This window comes from Carassius gibelio, chromosome A15, assembly GCF_023724105.1.
Source record: "Carassius gibelio isolate Cgi1373 ecotype wild population from Czech Republic chromosome A15, carGib1.2-hapl.c, whole genome shotgun sequence".
NCBI lineage: Eukaryota > Metazoa > Chordata > Actinopteri > Cypriniformes > Cyprinidae > Carassius > Carassius gibelio.
The window spans coordinates 6,220,708-6,240,419 of record NC_068385.1 but is presented as its reverse complement, the minus strand read 5'-3'; the positions used below and the strand labels follow the sequence as shown (position 1 = coordinate 6,240,419).

Sequence of the window (19,712 nt, the reverse complement as noted above, 5' to 3'; positions counted from 1 at the left end):
TTCTTTGTTTTTTTTCTAGGTTGTGGCCTGAATTCTTTGTGTGTGTGCTTGTAAGTAAACATCAACTAAATTGTCTGGATAAATAATTTCACACCCATAACATTTTGTATTTTGCCTCTTTAATGTAAGTTAGTTTAGCTGGAGGATTAACAGATTCTTGGATTTTTAACTGGAAATTAAAAAATGCAAATGTGAATCTAGTTTCCCCATGCCTAATAACACATGTGACCAAGATGACTACATATCCAAAATAATGACACAAATAGTACTTAAAGCGAAAATTAAGTACCTTAACGTAATAGATGGCAGGGAAAAAACTCTGTGGAGGCAGCAGCGGAGGGTGACACAAGATCTAATAAATCAAAGAAAGCAAAGTAATATATTACTCACAATGGTAGACATTACATTACACAAGGATAGAGCATATTAACAAATACTGGATGTGCTTTGTTGAATTACGCTATGAATCAACATGAGTCTCAAAGATGAATCCAAAATCAAACACTAAGAATGTGCCTGATGGTTAAAAAAACAGCTTAGAGCATTGAATGCCAATGGTCTGTTTAAAGACAAGCAAAAGGGGAGACAATATTGCATAAATCTGTATTGATAGAGATGTGCTAAATAACTTCTAACTAAATAACTAAAGTCTTTAAAGTAGCTTAAGAGATTAATAACTATAGTCTTTAAAGAAAAAATAACAATATTTACAAATCAACTCATTATGAACGTGTTACATTTAAATTGATAGAACAGGATCATCTTTAGACACTGACTCAGACTTGCTGCACAATAAGGTTTAATTGATCTAAAACTAGATAAAGCCAACGACACACTCTGTACTGTGGCTCTGAAAGGAGCCTTTGGGTTGTATGTTGGAGCCGCTGACACGAGCAGAAGAAGGAAAAGTAGGAAACCTTACTTATTATGAGTGAGATTGTAAACATCTGTATGGATCAAAAATGTATGCAATTTACAGCAGTCATTGTTCACTAAAATAAGCATGGCCAATCATAAATGCAGGATACTACATTGTATTTTAGAAGAACATCCCTTCTCATGTCTTTAAGACACCGATGACTCAGACTTGCTGCAGAATGTAACTTTAATTTGATATTCACCAAAATAATTAGAAATTGTCTGACAGTTAAAAAACGTACTTACAATGCTAAATGATGCTGGGCGAGTGGCTCTGAAAAGAGCCTTGGGGTGTATGTAGGAGCTGTTGACACAAAGGAAGAAAAATAGGAAACCTGAGTGAATATGAATGAGATATTGCAAATGTCTACATATGAATATGTATTATTTTCATTAATTATTATTGACTAAACGGTATATTATGAACATGCTAAATCAGAAATGCAGAATGATATTTTATTGTTTCAAATACTACTACTTTTGACAACACTAGTCATAAATGCAGGGTGCTAGACTGTACTTTAGAAAAACAACCTCTTTAATGTGTTTATTAAAAGACACTGATGGCTCTGGTTTGCTGCACAATATAACTTTACTTGATACCCAAATAATTAAAAGTGTCTGAAAGTCAGTAGAAACATACTTACAAAGCGAAGGATGCTGGGCGATGTGGCTCTGAAAAGAGCCTTTGGGTTGTATGTTGGTGTCACTAACACACAAGCAGAAGAAAGAAAAGTAAGAAACCTTACTGATTATGAGTGAGATATTGAAAAGATACTTATGAATTATGTATGGGTCTGTATTGATGAACAGAGTAGTCAAAAATATTTTTTTAGAGTATTACTATGAAAACTGGCAGATCAAAGATCTTTTTTTTTTTTTTTAAGAACTATGCCTTTAATGTCTTTTAAGACATTACTAACATGCTGCCTGATGTTGATTTAACTGATCTAAACTCAAATACTGATTGGGATCTGATAGTAATAATAAATAATATAATAATAATAAATATGAGTGAGATGTGTCTGTACAAATGAAAATGTTTTTAGTTTCATCAGTGACTATTAGTAAATTTGTATTTTATGATGAAACTGGCAAATCAGAGATGCAGGTTTACTGCTATTTTCACTTACAACAATCAGACGGCAATCGACACTGGAAAAGAGAGAAGTGAATAATTATTTTATAAAGGCTCTGAATGTGTATAAAATCATCTGATAACACAAGATGAGATGAATGCAAAGCAATGTATTCGAGACCTTACAGCCTACTAACAAATAAGTCACAGTAAAATGCATTTTCATTCTCAAGAATAATATTATTATGATTATTATTATTATGTTCCATTTTAATTGTTGTTGTTACAAAATGAGGGATGCCTGAGTTCATAAAGGTGTAAAGGCTTATGAGTCTCTTATGTTTCTCGGTGCACGCGCAGGCTCAGTGTGTGAGAGGGCGGGAGCTCACGCGCTCGCAGTCAAACCTGTGACAATGCACTAACTCAGCCTTTCTCAAACTTTTTTCAGTCAGGGCACCTTTCAAAAGTGCATAAAATCTCAAGGCACCCCAGTGTAAAATATAATTTAAAAACACTGCATAACCCAAAACGTTCTGTGTTTGCTGGGGTTAGTCAACACATGTCGTTGCCATTACACAAATGTTCAGTAAATGGACAAAAAGGTATGCCTAGGCTAAATATTGTTTTGACAGTGGAATTATAAAATGCTTGATATGACTCATACCATATGAAGGCTACAGTAGCCTAGCTAAACTGGACGATAATCCTAACTAACTTTACCAACCTCCCTGCAAAACTCATCACAACTTTGTAGGTCTTGTCCCTCATGCTGGCCCTTACAAAACCCACAAGTCAAACTGACCCTCGGACACGCTACACTCAACTAACGTTACAAGACCCTATCTAAAGTGGTTTTCACCCATTTGAACACTTGTTTTCTTCCTTGAAAAAAGCCATCATGGCAGCTACCGTGCAAAAACACAACACAGGTTTTTATTTATTTTATTTTTTTTTTTATTAATTATCTTCAGTCTTCACGGACCTTCGCGGGGTTTAACCATAGACTGTATAACTGTCTATGACTTTAACCATAGACAGAAAAAGAAATGTTCACAGCGACCCCATTGGAACTCAATTGAGACAAGTGAAGCCCATTTTTAGCAATTTTTATCACTTCCGTTTCTGACGCGCAGACTCAAACTAAGCTTGATGACGTCAGCAACCTGTCTGACAGATGTAAATCTTCTAAGTGGCTGTGCGTGCAAACTGCCATTGTTAATCTTGCAGAGACGGCGAGCTTGAGCGGGGATTTCTTTGGCGTGAGTGAGCAGGAGTAAGTATTCGGATTAATTATTTTGTATAGTATTTTAAAATGTAACGCCAGTACGCCATATTAAGTTAATTGCCTGCGAGCTTCTCCTCCTGTCTGTACGGTAATGCGACAGAGAGCCGAGTGGTTATGACGCAATCATTAGCCTATTTTTACAAAAACTGTTTCTACGGGGCCATAATGTAACATAGAAGGTAATGGAGCCCTTTATACATCGTCGTGTATCTTTAGAAATAAATAATGGACAAATGGAGTCTTTAAACGCCTCAGATGTAAAGTTATTCGCTGTCAAAGTGACGCCAAAATGAATGCAAAGTCAATGGGATGCTAACACAAGTAAAGTTCTGCTACAAGATGGCAGCTCGCGGCCGACTTCAACTTCCGGTCGACTTCCTTGCCGCCTGACTTTAACCAGACAGTTACACGAGTTCCACCAATCAGATGCATCACTGTGGGATTGTTCAGGATTGTGGGTAATGAAGTACTTATCCAAGACATCGTGAATAAAAGGCATTTATATCAAAACAAGGTTAGTGCCCCATGAACTTTTGGCGTTTATATGAGCATATAGTATCGCTTAGTACAGCCGTAGCTGGTTTTAAGTCTACCATGTATGGTTAAATTTTTATGTCTTATTTCCCAAATGTCAATGCAGAAATTGTATTGAATTTTTACTTCCGGCACCGGCTGTGGGCGGGACTGTGATGCTCTATTGATGTTCTTTAAATGCAAATGAGCTGCTGCTCCCCGCCCCCTTTTCCAGAATAGAGCTGCTAAAACATCTGTTTTGGTTCTGACATTATTATCATGTTTATCACGCTGAAATCATGCTTTTTAAACCATATTACGCCTGTTTCACACATACTCTGTCTGCAGTTCGTATGCGTTGCGTATTTTTTTATGCACCCATGTTAATGGATTCCTGCATTCACACTGCATGCGTTGCAGTCAGTCAGTGCGTTCCAGTAGCAGTGTATGAAGTGTGGATTCTGACAAATCTAAGGCTTAGCAGGAGAAGGAGGAGGAGCAGTCGACCCTTCCGTCGCCGTCAGTCCGTTTCCATTTTTGAATGGGAGGGCACACGACAGACCCGCGGCGATGTCACTGTTGGAACCAATCATGGGCGGCGACGTGACGACGGCGTATGTAAGAAATTTATCAAAAATGGTATGTGTACTAAGTACGTCTGAACTAGCTACGTCGCCTTAAATGACGCCTGATATATACGTCGTCTCAATATACATCGCTTCACAAGACGCCTGATATATACATCGTCTCAATATACGTCGCTTTACACAAAATGTAAAGTTTGCATTACAGTAGATGCATTCGTAACAGGTTGTTATTTAGATATTTCCCAAAACGTGGTAATAGTGCATAATAATCTGTTTCTGTTATCTGTTAAGTTGGTGTTGAAGTGAAGTACAGCACATTAATGTTCAGTTTGCTTGGATGCTACAAAAAGTAGGGAAAACTTAGAGGAAATGCATGATTTCTGCTTGAATTACATTTCTTTCTTGTTTCCTTGTGATCTTGACATAGAAGAGTGTAATTTTAACAGTACACTCTGTATTTATAATAGATATTCATTAGACATTCGATCTTTAAAATTAAATTGCATCGAGCACAAAGTCATTCTAAGCAAACATGCTTAGGTTAATTTATTTATAGTATTTGGGACGCTAAGGGGGGAAGCTGAGTATTTGGGACGCTAAGGGGGGAAGCTGATTCAGCGGGAAATACAGACCAAAATTAAACAGGGCAAGAGACAATATAAAGACAAAATTGAACAACAACTCAAGGAAAACAACTCGCGTTTGGCGTGGAGGGGTATTAAAACTATTATCGGCCAAAATCAACACTCTAACACCCCGGTACATACAGTCGAGCAGGCGAATGCTCTGAATGATCACTTTGCGAGATGGGAGAGTGACGAGCCAGTCAGTCCAATCAGCTTTAGTGGAAGTGCTCCAAGCGCACCAATCACGGTAAGCTGTGAGGAAGTGGGGCGGATCTTCTCCCATATAAGGACACGGAAAGCTGCCGGCCCTGACAGGCTGGAAGGCATCATCCTAAAGAGCTGCAAAGAACAACTGAGCCCGGTGTTCAGAGGACTGTTTCAGAAATCAATTGACACGCACACAATACCAGTGATATGGAAAACAGGGGAAATAGTACCACTTCCTAAGAAACCCAAACCAGTTGGACTAAATGATTTTAGACCAGTGGTACTCACTTCTGTTGCCATGAAGTGCTTTGAGCGGATCATTTTAACACGTCTTAAAATACAAACTCATGCACACATGGACACATTACAGTTTGCGTACAGAGAGAGGAGGGGAGTGGAAGATGCTGTCACAACCCTCCTGAATGGAATTTATAAACATCTGGAAACACCTGCCTCTCATGTACGCATTCTGTTTGCAGACTTCTCTTCAGCTTTCAACACCATTCAGTCACACATGTTGATAGAGAAGCTGACCCAAATGGGTGTAAACCTCATTTTGGTGCAGTGGATTCAGGATTTTTTAACAGGGAGACAACAGTATGTGAGGGCGGGTTACAGTCATTCTAGAACCATCATTACAAACACGGGTGTGCCACAAGGATGTGTTTTATCACCATTGTTATTTATTTTATACACTAATGATTGTGTTAGCCACCACTCCAACTGTTCACTAATTAAGTTTGCAGATGATGCTGCACTAGTTGGTTTTCTAACAGACAGTGATCAAGACTACAGGTCTGAGGTTGACCATTTCCATGATTGGTGCAATCAAAATTCACTTATTTTAAACGTGTCTAAAACAAAAGAAATGGTGATTGATTTTAGGAAAAGGCCCCCTCCATTGCAACCTATCACTATTCATGGGACAGTCATTGAGACAGTGGAGGAGTATAAGTATCTAGGCACTATTATTGATCACAAACTCACCTGGTCTTCTAACACATTGGCACGATACTCAAAAGCACAGCAAAGGCTTCATTTTTTAAGGAAATTGCGTAGTTTTAATGCAGACACCACAACTCTGACATTGTTTTATTTAACTTTTATTCAGAGTGTGGTGACTTTCGCCATCCAGTGCTGGGGGGGTGCTCTTTCTGTCCAAAACAGAAACATGCTGGACAGGGTGACTAAGATGGGCAGGAAAATCACTGGATCCGAAATAAAAAACATAACTACCCTCACCGAACAGTATACCCTCAATCTGGCCCTGAGGATACTGGATGATCCATCCCACCCACTTTTTTCAGAGTTTTCCCCCCTGCCCTCTGGACGTAGATTCAGAATGCCCCGGACTAAAACTAAACGTGCCATTTTATCTTTTGTGCCAAGGAGCATACAGTTACTGAACAAATCAAGCTCAGGCACATAGATATATTTTAAAAGTGCACCTTTTACCATTTATTATTTCCTTAATTGTATGCATTTTTAGCTACTGGACCGATGCGCTGTCATTACTGTGTTGATCTTGTTGTTGTTGATGTCAATGTTCTGTATTCCTTACGTCCTCAATGTGGTTAGATGTTTGTTGTGTCCTTTCTTTTACTATTTATCTATTGTTATTTATTGTTGTTTGTGCTTAAATGTTCAATGTGGCTCCACTGAGTGCAAGACAAATTCCCCTCGGGGCAATAAAGGTTCATTCATTCAAGGCTGTGATATGTTGTCCATGGGATTGATTTTAACCCAGATGTGCTTCGAGAAGTTTTAATCCTTATGAATTAAAACAAACGCGATGATCTACTTCATTTGCATAACTATGGTTCGCTGACAGTATAGTTTTATATAATTACAGTACATAGAAATATTTGAATTTTATATTTATCATTACATTAACTTTTATAGACATCAATAAGACAAAAAACATCAAGATAGGATTAAATACAACCCCAAATCAGAAAAAGTTTTTCAAAATGCAACAAAATCAAGATCTTATAATAAAATCGTAATTCTATTGTGTATTTGATTGGCAAAAGTGCAAAGAAAAGATTTTCAATGTTTCACTGACCAAATAATTGGTAATCTGTAAATATAAGATAACTGGTACAGGGACATGTTTAACACTGTGTCCCAGCAACTCTCTTTTTAATTACAATGTTTAATTGTTTGTAAATCGAAGATACTAATCGTTTTTTACAAGACTTCAGCTGCTCATCACAATCTGTGGTCATCATTGCCTGGATGTCCTTTTCATGATGGGTTAGGGTTCATGATGTTCAATATAGGAGACAGATGTGGACTGATCTGGCACATTCACTCTGTCTCTACGAAACCATGCTGTTGTAGCACATGAATGAGAGAAGGACAGAATGAGAGCTGTCTGTACAATACCAATGACATGTAATGCCTCCATGTCAGTTTACCCTCACACATGCCAGTCACCCATTCCCCTTGCTCTGATAAACCCCCATCCAATAACAAATGTTTGCTTTTGCATCTATCACTGGTAAATTCTGGATGGCCCATTGGTATTTGGGATGCTGTGAGCACGGAGACTGTAGTGTACACCGTAAGTTTGAAAGTGTTTAGCTTAAATTATTAATATGAATAAACAGTGCTCATAAACGGCTGCTGAGGTGCTATTCTCAAGTGAAGCGAGTTGAGGCTTGGACCCGGAAACAGCGCTTCTTACGTCATCACTTAACAACCGAATAGCTTTCTGATGAGTCAAACCTGATACCCTGACCTATTACCAATTTACTCTGATTATAGACTGTTTGAACCCTTTAAGGCCTGAGGCTTCACCTCAGTGAAGGTATTGTTTTTGCTTTGACATACACAAAAATAATGACTCCTAACTCAAAAACTGTAGCAAGGAGAGTCAAAAGGATGATTCATTTGATACAAATCTTTTTATATTTTTAGAGGGAAAAATCTTTGCCCTCTGAATATTCTCATGTGGAGAAATAGATGATAAAATGTAAGAGAAATTTTCGTGGTCAAGGGATATTTTTTTATATCTCTCTTATATTTATCTCAAGATAAATCGAGCACAGCGTTAGTTCAGTCAGGCCATGGAGGCAAGGTTGTGAACAGCTGATGCGGTCAGCTGTCAAATCGCTCCAATCACCACCTCTCTCCTATAAGACATCTTCTTTGTTTCAGATCACTAAGGCTTCTAAAATCTTAGCTGGTATAGACCTCACTGCTGAGAGACACCCATCTTCACAACCAGGCTACAGGATAGACGTCCCTCTGCCACATCTACATGATTATCACTGTTTGCTTTAAAGACTTTATTAAAAGTCTTATTGTTATGTATTTCTTAATTCATGATTCCAGGGGGTTAATGTTAAAGCTAATAAACTGAAACTGAACTGAACTGAAGCTCTTGCATGTTCAGTTATCCTGGGAGCAAGAACCCCCATAAGGAACCATACCGCCAAAGATTAATTGTGTTCAATGTACTCAAGTAAACTTGCCAAAGTGGTTCCTGTCTGAAATAAGGTAGGAGAAAATTAAATTTTTGTTGATGTTCTACATGATTCATTCATTTATGTGAATTACATTTTATGGTGATATCATGAAGTAATCAAAAGTTACAGCATTTGGAACCAAGGTAGCCTTTCTCTTAGTCCTTGACAGTTTAGAAACTTTTGTTTTGAATTTCAAGTTTAGTCAAAGTCCTAAATAATTACACTAGTTTTATTTTACTATGAGACCTTTCAAATTACATATGACAATGACTAACTGAGCTGTATGATGTTTCTGACATATTAGAGTACATGACACAAAAAAAGATTTAATTTATTTAATTATATATAGTTATATAAGTTATATAAAAGATAAAATACAGAAACATTCTAGGTTTTATATTCTGCTTGCCAAGTGTTCAAAGGATATTTCCAACTGATTTCTTTAATTCATGGGTTTAGGTATTATTATTCACACGAAAGATGAAATGGGTTGTTTTGATTTTAGATTTATTTCAATTGTGAGAATCTGCTGTAAATAATGATATGACATTTTTCACAATCAAAGCATGTGTTATGACATGACCAGCATAAAAATCCACGAGAAAGTTACACAATGTGCACACTTGGAGTTTATACTTAGATGATGAATATCTTTAGATCTATGACAGATTATGGTAAACTCTTTTTAATCAGGAGAATTTCCTGAAAATAATGACATCCAATTATGTGCATGTTTAGAGAAGTTACGAATAAAAACTTGTAGCATTGGGCCTTTTTTTCTTTGCTACATCGTATGTGTCCCTGTGACCCTGTCTGATTTAATGTGTTGTGCTTTATGAGGAATATCTATCTATCGATGTGATCGACTGATTATGGTAAATTTTGGATTATTAATCAGAAGAATTGTCTGAAAAGAATGGGTCATTTTTCAAGATCTATGCATGTTTGGCAGCAAAATATTAATTAATTAAATTCTATATATATATATATATATATATATATATATATATATATATATATATATATATATATATATATATATATATATATAGAATTTAATTAATTAATATTTTGCTCAGCTCCATGTCATAATTATTTTTATGTATCATAGCTTTATGAGAGATATCTTACGATCTAAATGATGGATTTTCTGCAAATAATGACGTGCCTTTTTCTATGATATATGATATTTCATGAGGTTACGAACGAAATGGCCATTACAGATATCTTTGATGTTTGTTTTTTGTTTTGTTTTGTTTTTTGCCAAGCTCCTGTGTAGTTTAATGCATGTTATAACTTCATAGGAATATCTTTAGATAATGACGGATTATAGTGATTTGGGACTCTTTTTAATCAGGAGAATCTAAATAATGGTATTTATTTTTGTTTTATGTTTTATGAAGTTTTTTTTATGAAAAAAATAAAGCCCAAAAATAATATTACTTACATTCATTAGAGCTAAGATATTCGAAGCTTTTGAATAATTTTTTGGTTATTTCATTCAGGGGTTACTTACTAATTTGATTATTTTTCATGCAGGAGGTGTTCTTTCACTTTCATTTTTATTTTATTTTTAAAAAATTATTATTATTATTATTTTGCAGCCATCAAAATTAAAATGTGCTTATATTTACAAAATATATTTAATCTTTAAATTATTTAATTTGTACTTTTGTTAATTAAATAACAGTTAAAGATTAAAGATTGTATTGTAAAACATTTACAAAAACTCCAACCGATAATATATTTGTTATTAAATGATTAAACTTTCATCTGAAACATCACATGGTTTTCTTGTTGTGACTTTTACTCAAGTTTAAATATTTAAAAACCGTTTAAAAAAAAATATGTCTATTTAGTTTTTAAGTCATCAAAACAGTTGGATCATAATATGAAAGTTTTTTTTTTTATGAATACATATATGATATGTTTTATAAATATTAGTCATGATAGTTTTTTGTAATATTCAGTGAAATGAGCCATTGTATACTTATCGGAAGCCAAAAATCATATGTTTGAGGGACATGGAAAAAGTATTGGATTATAGGAAAGTCTTAGAATAACTTTTATGTCCCACAGAAGAAATAAAATCCTGCAGGTTTTGAAAGACATGAAAATTAGTAAATTATTTCTCAGTTATTACTTGATTATGAAGTTCTTGATTTTGGTGAACTATCCTTTAAGTAAAATACAAATACATCCCTTAAGTAAAATCAAATACATTACTATATGCATGAAAGTATACTTCAGATATTACTTATTTTAACTTATATCACTGGATTATAGAAAAACATGTTCTCTTTCATTTTATTACTTGGTAAAATTACACCTCCGATGATGATGTATTATTTAGAGGGTTAGTGTAATGCAGAGATGTAATTAACAAATAATTTTTTTTTTTTGGCAGACGTCAGTTGAGGCGACATCAGTTGAGGCAATATACCCTTCTCACACGTAAAAGTACACGACTGTCGACTTCGGCAGGTAATCCTGTCACATTCCACTCGCCATAAAGTAATTATGTTTCTTGTGCAGGATGTACAAAATCTGAAACGACCTTAATTAACATTTATATTATAATAAGGTATCTTTAATATATGAACATGAATAACAGAAAATAAAATTTTGATCATACCTTTATTTTTAAAGAGACATTTGCTTTATATTTGTATAACTATGTACAGAAAACCCATATGAAATTTAACCATTAAACACACATACACACAAATAGTTTCTCATCTTATTAAGCGTATGGAACAATAATATATTATATAAATTGCATAAAAATATAATTACTACAGTACAGTATGTATATAATAATTAAATGATTATGTATTAAATAATTATAGATTAAACAACAACAACAATAATAAATTCGAAAGTTGTGGCGAACACAGGAAAAAACAGAAAAAGAAAGACCACCTTTTGTCTGAAATAGAAAGCTTTGTAACATTATCACTATACTGTTCAAATGTTTGGGAAAAATAAAATGTATTTCTTTATTTTATTTTATTATTTAAAGAAATAAATACTTTTATTCAGCAAGGACGCATTAAACTGATTTCATCATTTATTATGTTGCATATAAGCTTATTTCAGATAAATGCTGTTCTTTTGAACTTTCTATTTATCAAATAATCCTGGAATAAATTTGACACAACTGTTTTCAACATTGATAATAATGAGAAATGTTTGTTGAGCAGCAAATCAGCATATTAGAATGATTTTGAAAAAAAAAAAAAAAAAAAAAAAAATTTTTATATATATATATATATTAACAGTATTTTGGATCAAATAATAGAAGGCTTAGTGAGCAGAAAAGACTTAATTTAAAAACATTAATAAATCTTATTATCCAAAAACTTTGACCGGTAGTGTAACTATGTAATCACTGATTGTAACCCAAATAAATTACCATGCTCCAGGATGACATATTTGGTGTGGCTTCTTTTAGCTTTGTTTGTTACAATGCTTCCTTTAATAATCAATCAAAATTACTTACCGTCTGGACAGTCTGTCCACACCTATATTATTTTTAAAGCCACAGAATATTTCCTCATTAGTGTTCACTTTAATACACTAAAAATGCTTTAAAATCACATGGGTCAATTCTTTCACTAAAGAAATGTAATAGTCACGGCAGGGCAAGGCATGTTCATATAGCACATTTCGTACACAATAGTAACACAAAGTGCTTTGCATAAAAGAAAGTAAAATAATCATAAAAAAACAATAATCACTAAAGTAAAACAAGAAATTAAACTTTGAATTTGAAGATGATTTAAAAATGGATGAACAATGAATTTCATTTAAAAATAGAAAATAATTAAACATGCATAAAGTATAGAGTGCAATCAGTTCGGCTCATTCAATAAATGCACAGCTAATTTGTAGTCTAGATTTGAATGTAACTTATGTTTTAGCACCTGATCTCTTCTGGAAGCTGATTTTAAATGAAGGCCCCAAAATAGCTAAAAGCAGATTCCCCTTGTTTTGTGTGAACCTCTGGTATTTCTAACTGACTCGATTCTAATGACCCGAGTGGTCTGTTAGGTTTAAATTCAATGAGCATATCTGCAATGTATTTAGGTCCTATCTTGGCCATTGACAGACAGAGAGTAATGTAAAGTATGTAAGACTGGGGAAGGCTTTGCTCCCATCTGCTGGACAAAAGTAAAAAAATATTTATCTATTTATTCATACAAAGTCTTGCAAAGCGATAACGGGTGGAGTCGGACTCCATTTTGTTCTTTAGCACGTCACACTCTGGCTTCATAATTATCTTTTCGGGAACAGGTAGGAGGAAAATATAAAATACAAGTTCAGACAATCGGGACCTACTGTCGTATTTCACTTTATTAAATGAAGATCAGTCACCAGACGACAGAAAATATAGAACTGAGGATATATAACGTTATAGCACTTACAAAATGACCACGGAGAAGCGAAAGTGAAAGTAACTTATATCGTAACTCACTCAAGTAACTCAATCAAGCTTATTCAGAGGTTATAATAATAGTATTTGTCAGCTGGAACAAGACATTTAACGTTATCAGTTTACGAACCGTTTGTTTTTACTTTTTAACACATTTGTCCAGTGGTTGACTCGACGTCTAGGCCATGGAGCCGAATAAGGTAACGTACTTAAATCTTGAAGATTGCTTTTTAAATACTTATGAAAAAGTTGTGGATGTTTTAATGTTTAAATGTATTTATGTTGTGGGAATTTAATGTCCCTGATAGAAGAGAGTATAGTAAGATGAGGTAGTTTTCAGTTAGATTGTCATTAAGGCGAGGAAACCATGTTTGAGGTTGAAGTATATTTTTAAGCATAGGCTTGTGCAGTAGAACATTTCTGTAAAGCAAAGGTGGGTCTATTTTTGCAGTTCTCCCTTTTATTTTTCAAAGAAAGCTAGCCAGTATGATTGATGTTACCAGTTTACAGCAGCATGGACGATTAACACATGTTCTGTTCTGATTCACAGACATCTAGATATGACACCTTTTAAATTTGTGGTCGAGTAACAAAAATTGTGATTCCTAATCAGTTAGTTTCTGGCACATCTAACTCAATTTTCCTCTATTTGATTGTTTTTTAGAATTTGAGCTGTTTTATATGTTATTTGTTTTTCCTCTCAAGAGTGCACACCTGAGATAACTGCTAAATGAGGCTATGGACACACATGAAGAGGAAGATGATGTGGGGACGGTGGAGTGTGAACGGTAAAATATTGCAGTTCTATGATGTATAACACTTTCTTTATTTGTCTATGGGTCTTTTTTGTAAAGAAACTACAGTAATACCATAATTCTTATTACAAGTCATCAGAGTCCATGGTCTTTTTTCCTTTTCTTTTGTAAAATCATTTATCACTGACTACTTTTCTGCTTCATTTAAAGATTAAGACCAGATAAAGCAACATCTCCATCACCTTCAATCACATATCAACAAAGTGACCGATCACCAGTCCGAACAATATTGTTCAAAGATGGAGCAGAGTGTAAAAAGGGGAATAAAAGGTATAGTATATGCAAACATTTTCTCAATATAATTGCTTGTGTTGGTTTTTAAGTTCATAGTTCTTCAGGTAGTTGTCTTTTATGGAATTTATTATAATTATATCACACTTGCCTTTGTGGTATTGTACTAGCTAAACTCACTAATTGGCTTCCACTGTGCTACACTCATTTCTGTCTGAAACAGTGAACACACAGGAAATAAGTGCTGTTACTGTGTTCAATGGTACACTTATGAATGATGCTTTAATGCAGAGGTGCCCAATCCTGCTTCTGGAGAGCAAGTGTCCTACAGAGTTTAGCTCCAACCAGTTCTTACACACTTTCCTGGAAGTGTCTAGTGAGTCTGAAGACATTAATTAGCTGGTTAAGGTTTTTTAATTGGGGTTAGAGCTAAACTCTGCAGGGCAGTAGCCCTCCAGGAACAGAAGCAACATGGTAGTTTAAGTTTAAATGGTTAAGTTCGTCCAAAAATTAAAATTAAGTAATCATCTTCACCCGCCCTGGTGTTGTCGTAATGGCGTATAAAAAAAAAAATCCTTTTATATGTTTTGTTTTTTGGACCACAAAACGAGTTTAAAAAAAATGTCCTGCTCGCACTCATCCATATAATGGCAGAAAATAGTTGGTAGCATCCAGACACTGTATCACAAAATGATCCCATGTAACGTGTTGTATGTTCCAAATACTCTGAAAAACAAACTGAAATGTTATGTGTTATTTAATGAGAGTCCTGACCTTGATGGTCTTCTGTGTAAGACTGCGTGTTCATGAGACATTTTTAGTGAGTTCACTCCAGAAAAGTTGTGAGAAATCAAGAATAATAAAAATGAGTCACAGACTACAATCCATGTACATTCTTCTCTGAGGTGAATCTGTTGTGTTTGTTGCAACAAGAAGTTTGCACAGGTTCATATCTGCCAAATTTCATTCTGACTGTCATTTGAAAACTGGAGTTCCGGTCTGGAGGTATTCAACTTAGTGAAGAAAGTGCACACTTTTGCTTTTTATGGGATTTCTAGGCATTGTATTTCATGTTGTGTTTTTGATTTCTCACAATGTTTTCTTGGTAAGTTGGAGTGAACTGCTGCACTTATAAAGTCTAATGAATTTGCAGTCGTGTACAGAAGTCCAACAGTATTTTGTATATAATTAATACATTAAATTTGGTTTCTTTTTCATCAAACCCTATAGTATATTTCCAGAACACTTGAAATATTCAACATTTGAGACCATTCTGTGATACTTTATCATCTTTTTTTAAAAGCTTGAATGCTGGTCTCAATTCACTGCCATTATATGGATGAGCATGAGCAGGACATCTTTTTAAATTTCTCCTTTTGTGGTCCCAAAATATATATATATATATATATATATATATATATATATTTATTAATGCATTAGAACAATATCAGAGTGAGTAAATGATGATTTAATTTTCATTTCTGGGTGAACTTTATCTTTAAAGTTATTAATGCAGATTTAATTTTCTTGCAGCAAATGACATGAATTGAGAGTTGTTTGTTTTTTAGGGTTGTTTATAGGTAATTTGTTTTGTAATGTAAAAGCATACTCATGTTTTCCTCTTTGTGTCAAAGATTGAGTCCAGATAAAGGAACGTCTCCAGTGCCCTCCCGCACATCAGTGGATAGACCAATACTGTTCAAAGATGGAGCTCAAAGCAAGGAAAGGTATGAGGAATAAGAAGACTTTCTGGTGGAATATACATTTTATATGGTTGGGTCCTTATTATACGTACTTATTATCCACAGAAAATAGATATAAATGCACATAAATAAGTATTAGTATTAAAATGAAAATTAAATCCCCACCAAAGGTCTAGACGGTCAATCAACATCTCCAGCACCTTCAATCACATCTCTATAAGTATGTGACTGATGTCACTGGATTGAATGATATCATTCAAAGGTGAAGCACAGAGTAAAAAGAGGAATAAAAGATGTAGGTCTCGTCTTTTCCTCACCACAAAAGGAGAAATAAAAAAAATGTTCTGTTGCCAAACCATACAGGGTCAGTGAACCGTGACTAGAAATGTTCTGATACCCTATTTCTTTTCCCAATAACGGCTCAGGGTATTGACCGATACCAAGTACTGATCCGATGCCTGGGTGTGTATCTATATATACAGCTGTATATACTACTAGCCCTGTATGAACTGATAGAAATTATTTTAAAGTGTGCTTTAGTCTTATCACTTAATAAAACTTGAACAAGTACAGTTAACTAGAGTATTATTTTATTTTCTGACATACATTTGACAATAATATTATTTATTTTTTTTAAGTGAAAAAGAACTTAAAATGCAGACACAAATCTAATACTGTAAAATGAAAAACGTATTTAAGTTTTACAGTATAACTTATAAAAAACAAATCTATGAATATAACAATTATATATGAATAATATGTAAGGAATAATTGACGACGTTGAATTATTAGAAAAATAATGCACACCCGAGGTCTCTATTGTGAGTAAGACTATTTATTCCACGTCTCATCCAATGCCTCATATGCTAGTACCAAAACATATTTTTAAAGTTGGTGACAGAGGCTTGAGCCATTGATAGCATTCTACTGCAGTTATTAATGAAGTTATTTGAAAGAGAGCGAGAGCAACAGAGACACACACAGAGAAAGAGAGAGAGAGAGAGAGAGAGAGAGTGCTTGTGTGAATTACTCTATCGTACCTCTGTGTGTCTCTAAACAGCGCTGTTATTACATCGCTAGTGAGAAATGTCATGTTTTGCCTTTAAGTTGCTACACTGTATAGGCTAACTGATAAAATCATCAGGGCAGCGCTGACAAAACCTTTTTGTGCAAACTGCGTGACCATTATTACTGTTAACTATGCAAAGAGATAAAGAACTGTAATGCGGTCAGGAGAGCTGCCTGGAACTACATTCGCCATGCGTTTCCCAGAAAATAATTGCACACCTCAGAACATTCGTCAGCCAATCAGATTCAAGCGTTCAACGTAGTATAAAAGAAAATAATCATAATAAATTTATGATTCTCGCTGTTGTCGCCAGCCTGATTTGTTGCATTAATCAAAGCTAGTGGGCATAACTAGGTCTTGTTTAAGAAAATGGTATTGGATCAGTACACATCCCAAAAAAAAAGGAATTGGAATCGGCCTTTAAAACTCATATTGATTTTAATATGAGTACAACATTTGTAAAAGTCTACTAAGTGGTGGTTTTCATGTCTGTCATGCACAGTATTAAGCAAAGTGACCAGTCACTAGATCGTTTGATACTGTTCAAAGATGGAGCAGAGAGTTTCCTTAGCAATAAAAGGAATGAGCACTTATAATTTCTGGTGGGATGCTTAAAATTTGGGTATAAATACATATTTATACAAAGGGATTACACTGGATCGACCAATAATGTTCAAGCATTGAACTCGTAGTTTTAGGTGTGATATGGGGTTGTAGGATATAGTTATTTTATTTTATTTTATTTAACTATATAACACAAAGTATTAAAAACAAGAAAATTTGTGTTAAAAGTGATTGGGATTTTGGGGGTTACCTTTGTAATTGAGCATTTTTGTTCTTTAAAAGGCTGAGACCAGATAAAACAACATCTCCAGCACCATCCTGTACATCTCTACAAAGTGACCAGTCACTGGACCGGCCAATTATGTTTACGGATGCAGCTCAGACTCAGGGGGGGTACGATATAAAGCTGACCAGTTTTTGGTACTTTCTTTAAATATGAAGAAGGAAAGTGAAGAAAATCAAGAAAAAGACCATAAAGGATTAATAACATTGTAGGCCTCAAATGTGGTTTGTGTGCCTCTGTCTTATACGGTATTTGGGTTTTGGCTCTTTGCTTCCTTCAAAGGTTGAGACCAGAAGAAGCCATATCACCTGCACCATCCTGCACATCTCTACAAAGTAAACAGTCATTGGATCGGCCAATAATGTTCAAGGATGGAACTTTAAGGTAGGATATATGGTTGGTATGGGTTTAACGGTAAATCTGTTCAAACCAAAAATGTTTGGTATGCGTTTTTTGCTAAATACAGTGTTGTTTTAGCCACATAATGTGCAAAACTTAATTAGAAATTTCCAGTTTTATATGGTGTTATTTTTTGATTGGAAACAAAGTCTCATATTTCAAATTCTGTAATTTCTTTCTGGAAAATCAACCAACAAATGCCATTTCGATGCTCTTTGGTATGGCACGATTGATCACTACAAAACAAACATGAATGAACATCTAGTTTCTTATATAATCACTTCATCAGTGTTTCAACCACAGAAACATGCCAGTAAGAAAAATTATGGTGGGATGCTTACAAGTTGGGTATATATACATATTTATACAAAGGGATTACATAGTAAAAAATTGGACTATTAATGGAACTATTATTGGAACTAGGGGAAGGTTCTGACCAGTTCTCACTATTAACTAATTATTAACTATGACTTATGCTTTAATAAGGATCTAATTAAATGCATATTAATAGTTGGTAAGGTAGTTGTTAAATTTAGGTAAAAAAAAGCGAAGTGACATTCAGCCAAGTGTGGTGACAGAATTCGTGCTCTGCATTTAACCCATCCAAAGTGCACACACACAGAGCAGTGAACACACACACACACACTGTGAACACACACACAAGAACCTATCAGTTCTTTGTTTTTCCCGAAGAATGAGACCAGATAAAACAACATCTCCAGCGCAGCCTTCTATGTCTCTAAATAGTGACCAGTCACTGGATCGACCAATAATGTTCAAGCATGGAACTCAGAGTTTTAGGTGTGATATGGGGTGGTAGGATATAGTTATTCTATTTTATTTTATTTTATTATATAACACAAGGAATTAAAAACAAGAAAATGAGTGTCAAAAGTGATTTGCATTTTTATGAGTTGCCAAATTTTGTGCTCATCTTTACTTTTGTCATTGACTATTTTTGTTCTTTAAAAGGCTGAGACCAGATAAAACAACATCTCCAGCACCATCCTGTACATCTCTACAAAGTGACCAGTCACTGGACCGGCCAATTATGTTTACGGATGGAGCTCAGACTTTCATTTGTGATATGAGATGGTAGGACATTCCATTTAAGTTCTGTTACTTTCTTGAACTTTACACAACACAAGAAAACAAGAAAATTAAGATAACAGTAATTTCAGGTATGACATGGGGTTTCTTTAGGTTTTATCTACTTTCTTTAAGCTATTATACAGGAAAAAATATAAAGAAAAAGTTTATTAATAGTAAAGTTAAAATTTAGTAAAGTTTATAATATAAAGAAACAGTTATTAGCATTTTTATGAATCATCATACTTCGTGCTCTTATAGGGCATGTGTGTTTGCAATGCTTTTGCCATTGACAGTTTTTGTTCCTTTAAAGGCTGAGACCAGATAAAACAACATCTCCAGGACAATCTTGCACATCTCTACAAAGTAAACAGTCATTGGATCGGCCAATAATGTTCAAGGATGGAAGTTTAAGGTAGGATATATGGTTGGTATGG

At 34.6% G+C, this 19,712-nt stretch overlaps 1 protein-coding gene and 3 long non-coding RNA genes across 5 annotated transcripts in view; 2 read left to right on the top strand and 2 right to left on the bottom strand.

The window, feature by feature from the left end:
• The window catches only part of LOC128029013 (uncharacterized), a 385,593-nt gene that overhangs the window by 145,882 nt on the left and 219,999 nt on the right, over nucleotides 1-19,712 (top strand). The gene's annotated exons all lie outside the window — the stretch shown is intronic.
• LOC128029018 (uncharacterized) overlaps nucleotides 1-19,712 on the bottom strand; it is a 247,494-nt gene that overhangs the window by 9,651 nt on the left and 218,131 nt on the right. The gene's annotated exons all lie outside the window — the stretch shown is intronic.
• Nucleotides 226-1,699, bottom strand: LOC128029017 (uncharacterized). The gene is made up of 3 exons (XR_008187288.1): nucleotides 1,566-1,699; nucleotides 1,165-1,222; nucleotides 226-352 (listed from the first exon to the last, which is right to left on the bottom strand). It is a non-coding gene; the product is annotated as an uncharacterized LOC128029017 (long non-coding RNA).
• Nucleotides 14,084-17,894, top strand: LOC128029020 (uncharacterized). The gene is made up of 3 exons (XR_008187291.1): nucleotides 14,084-14,207; nucleotides 15,803-15,895; nucleotides 17,787-17,894. It is a non-coding gene; the product is annotated as an uncharacterized LOC128029020 (long non-coding RNA).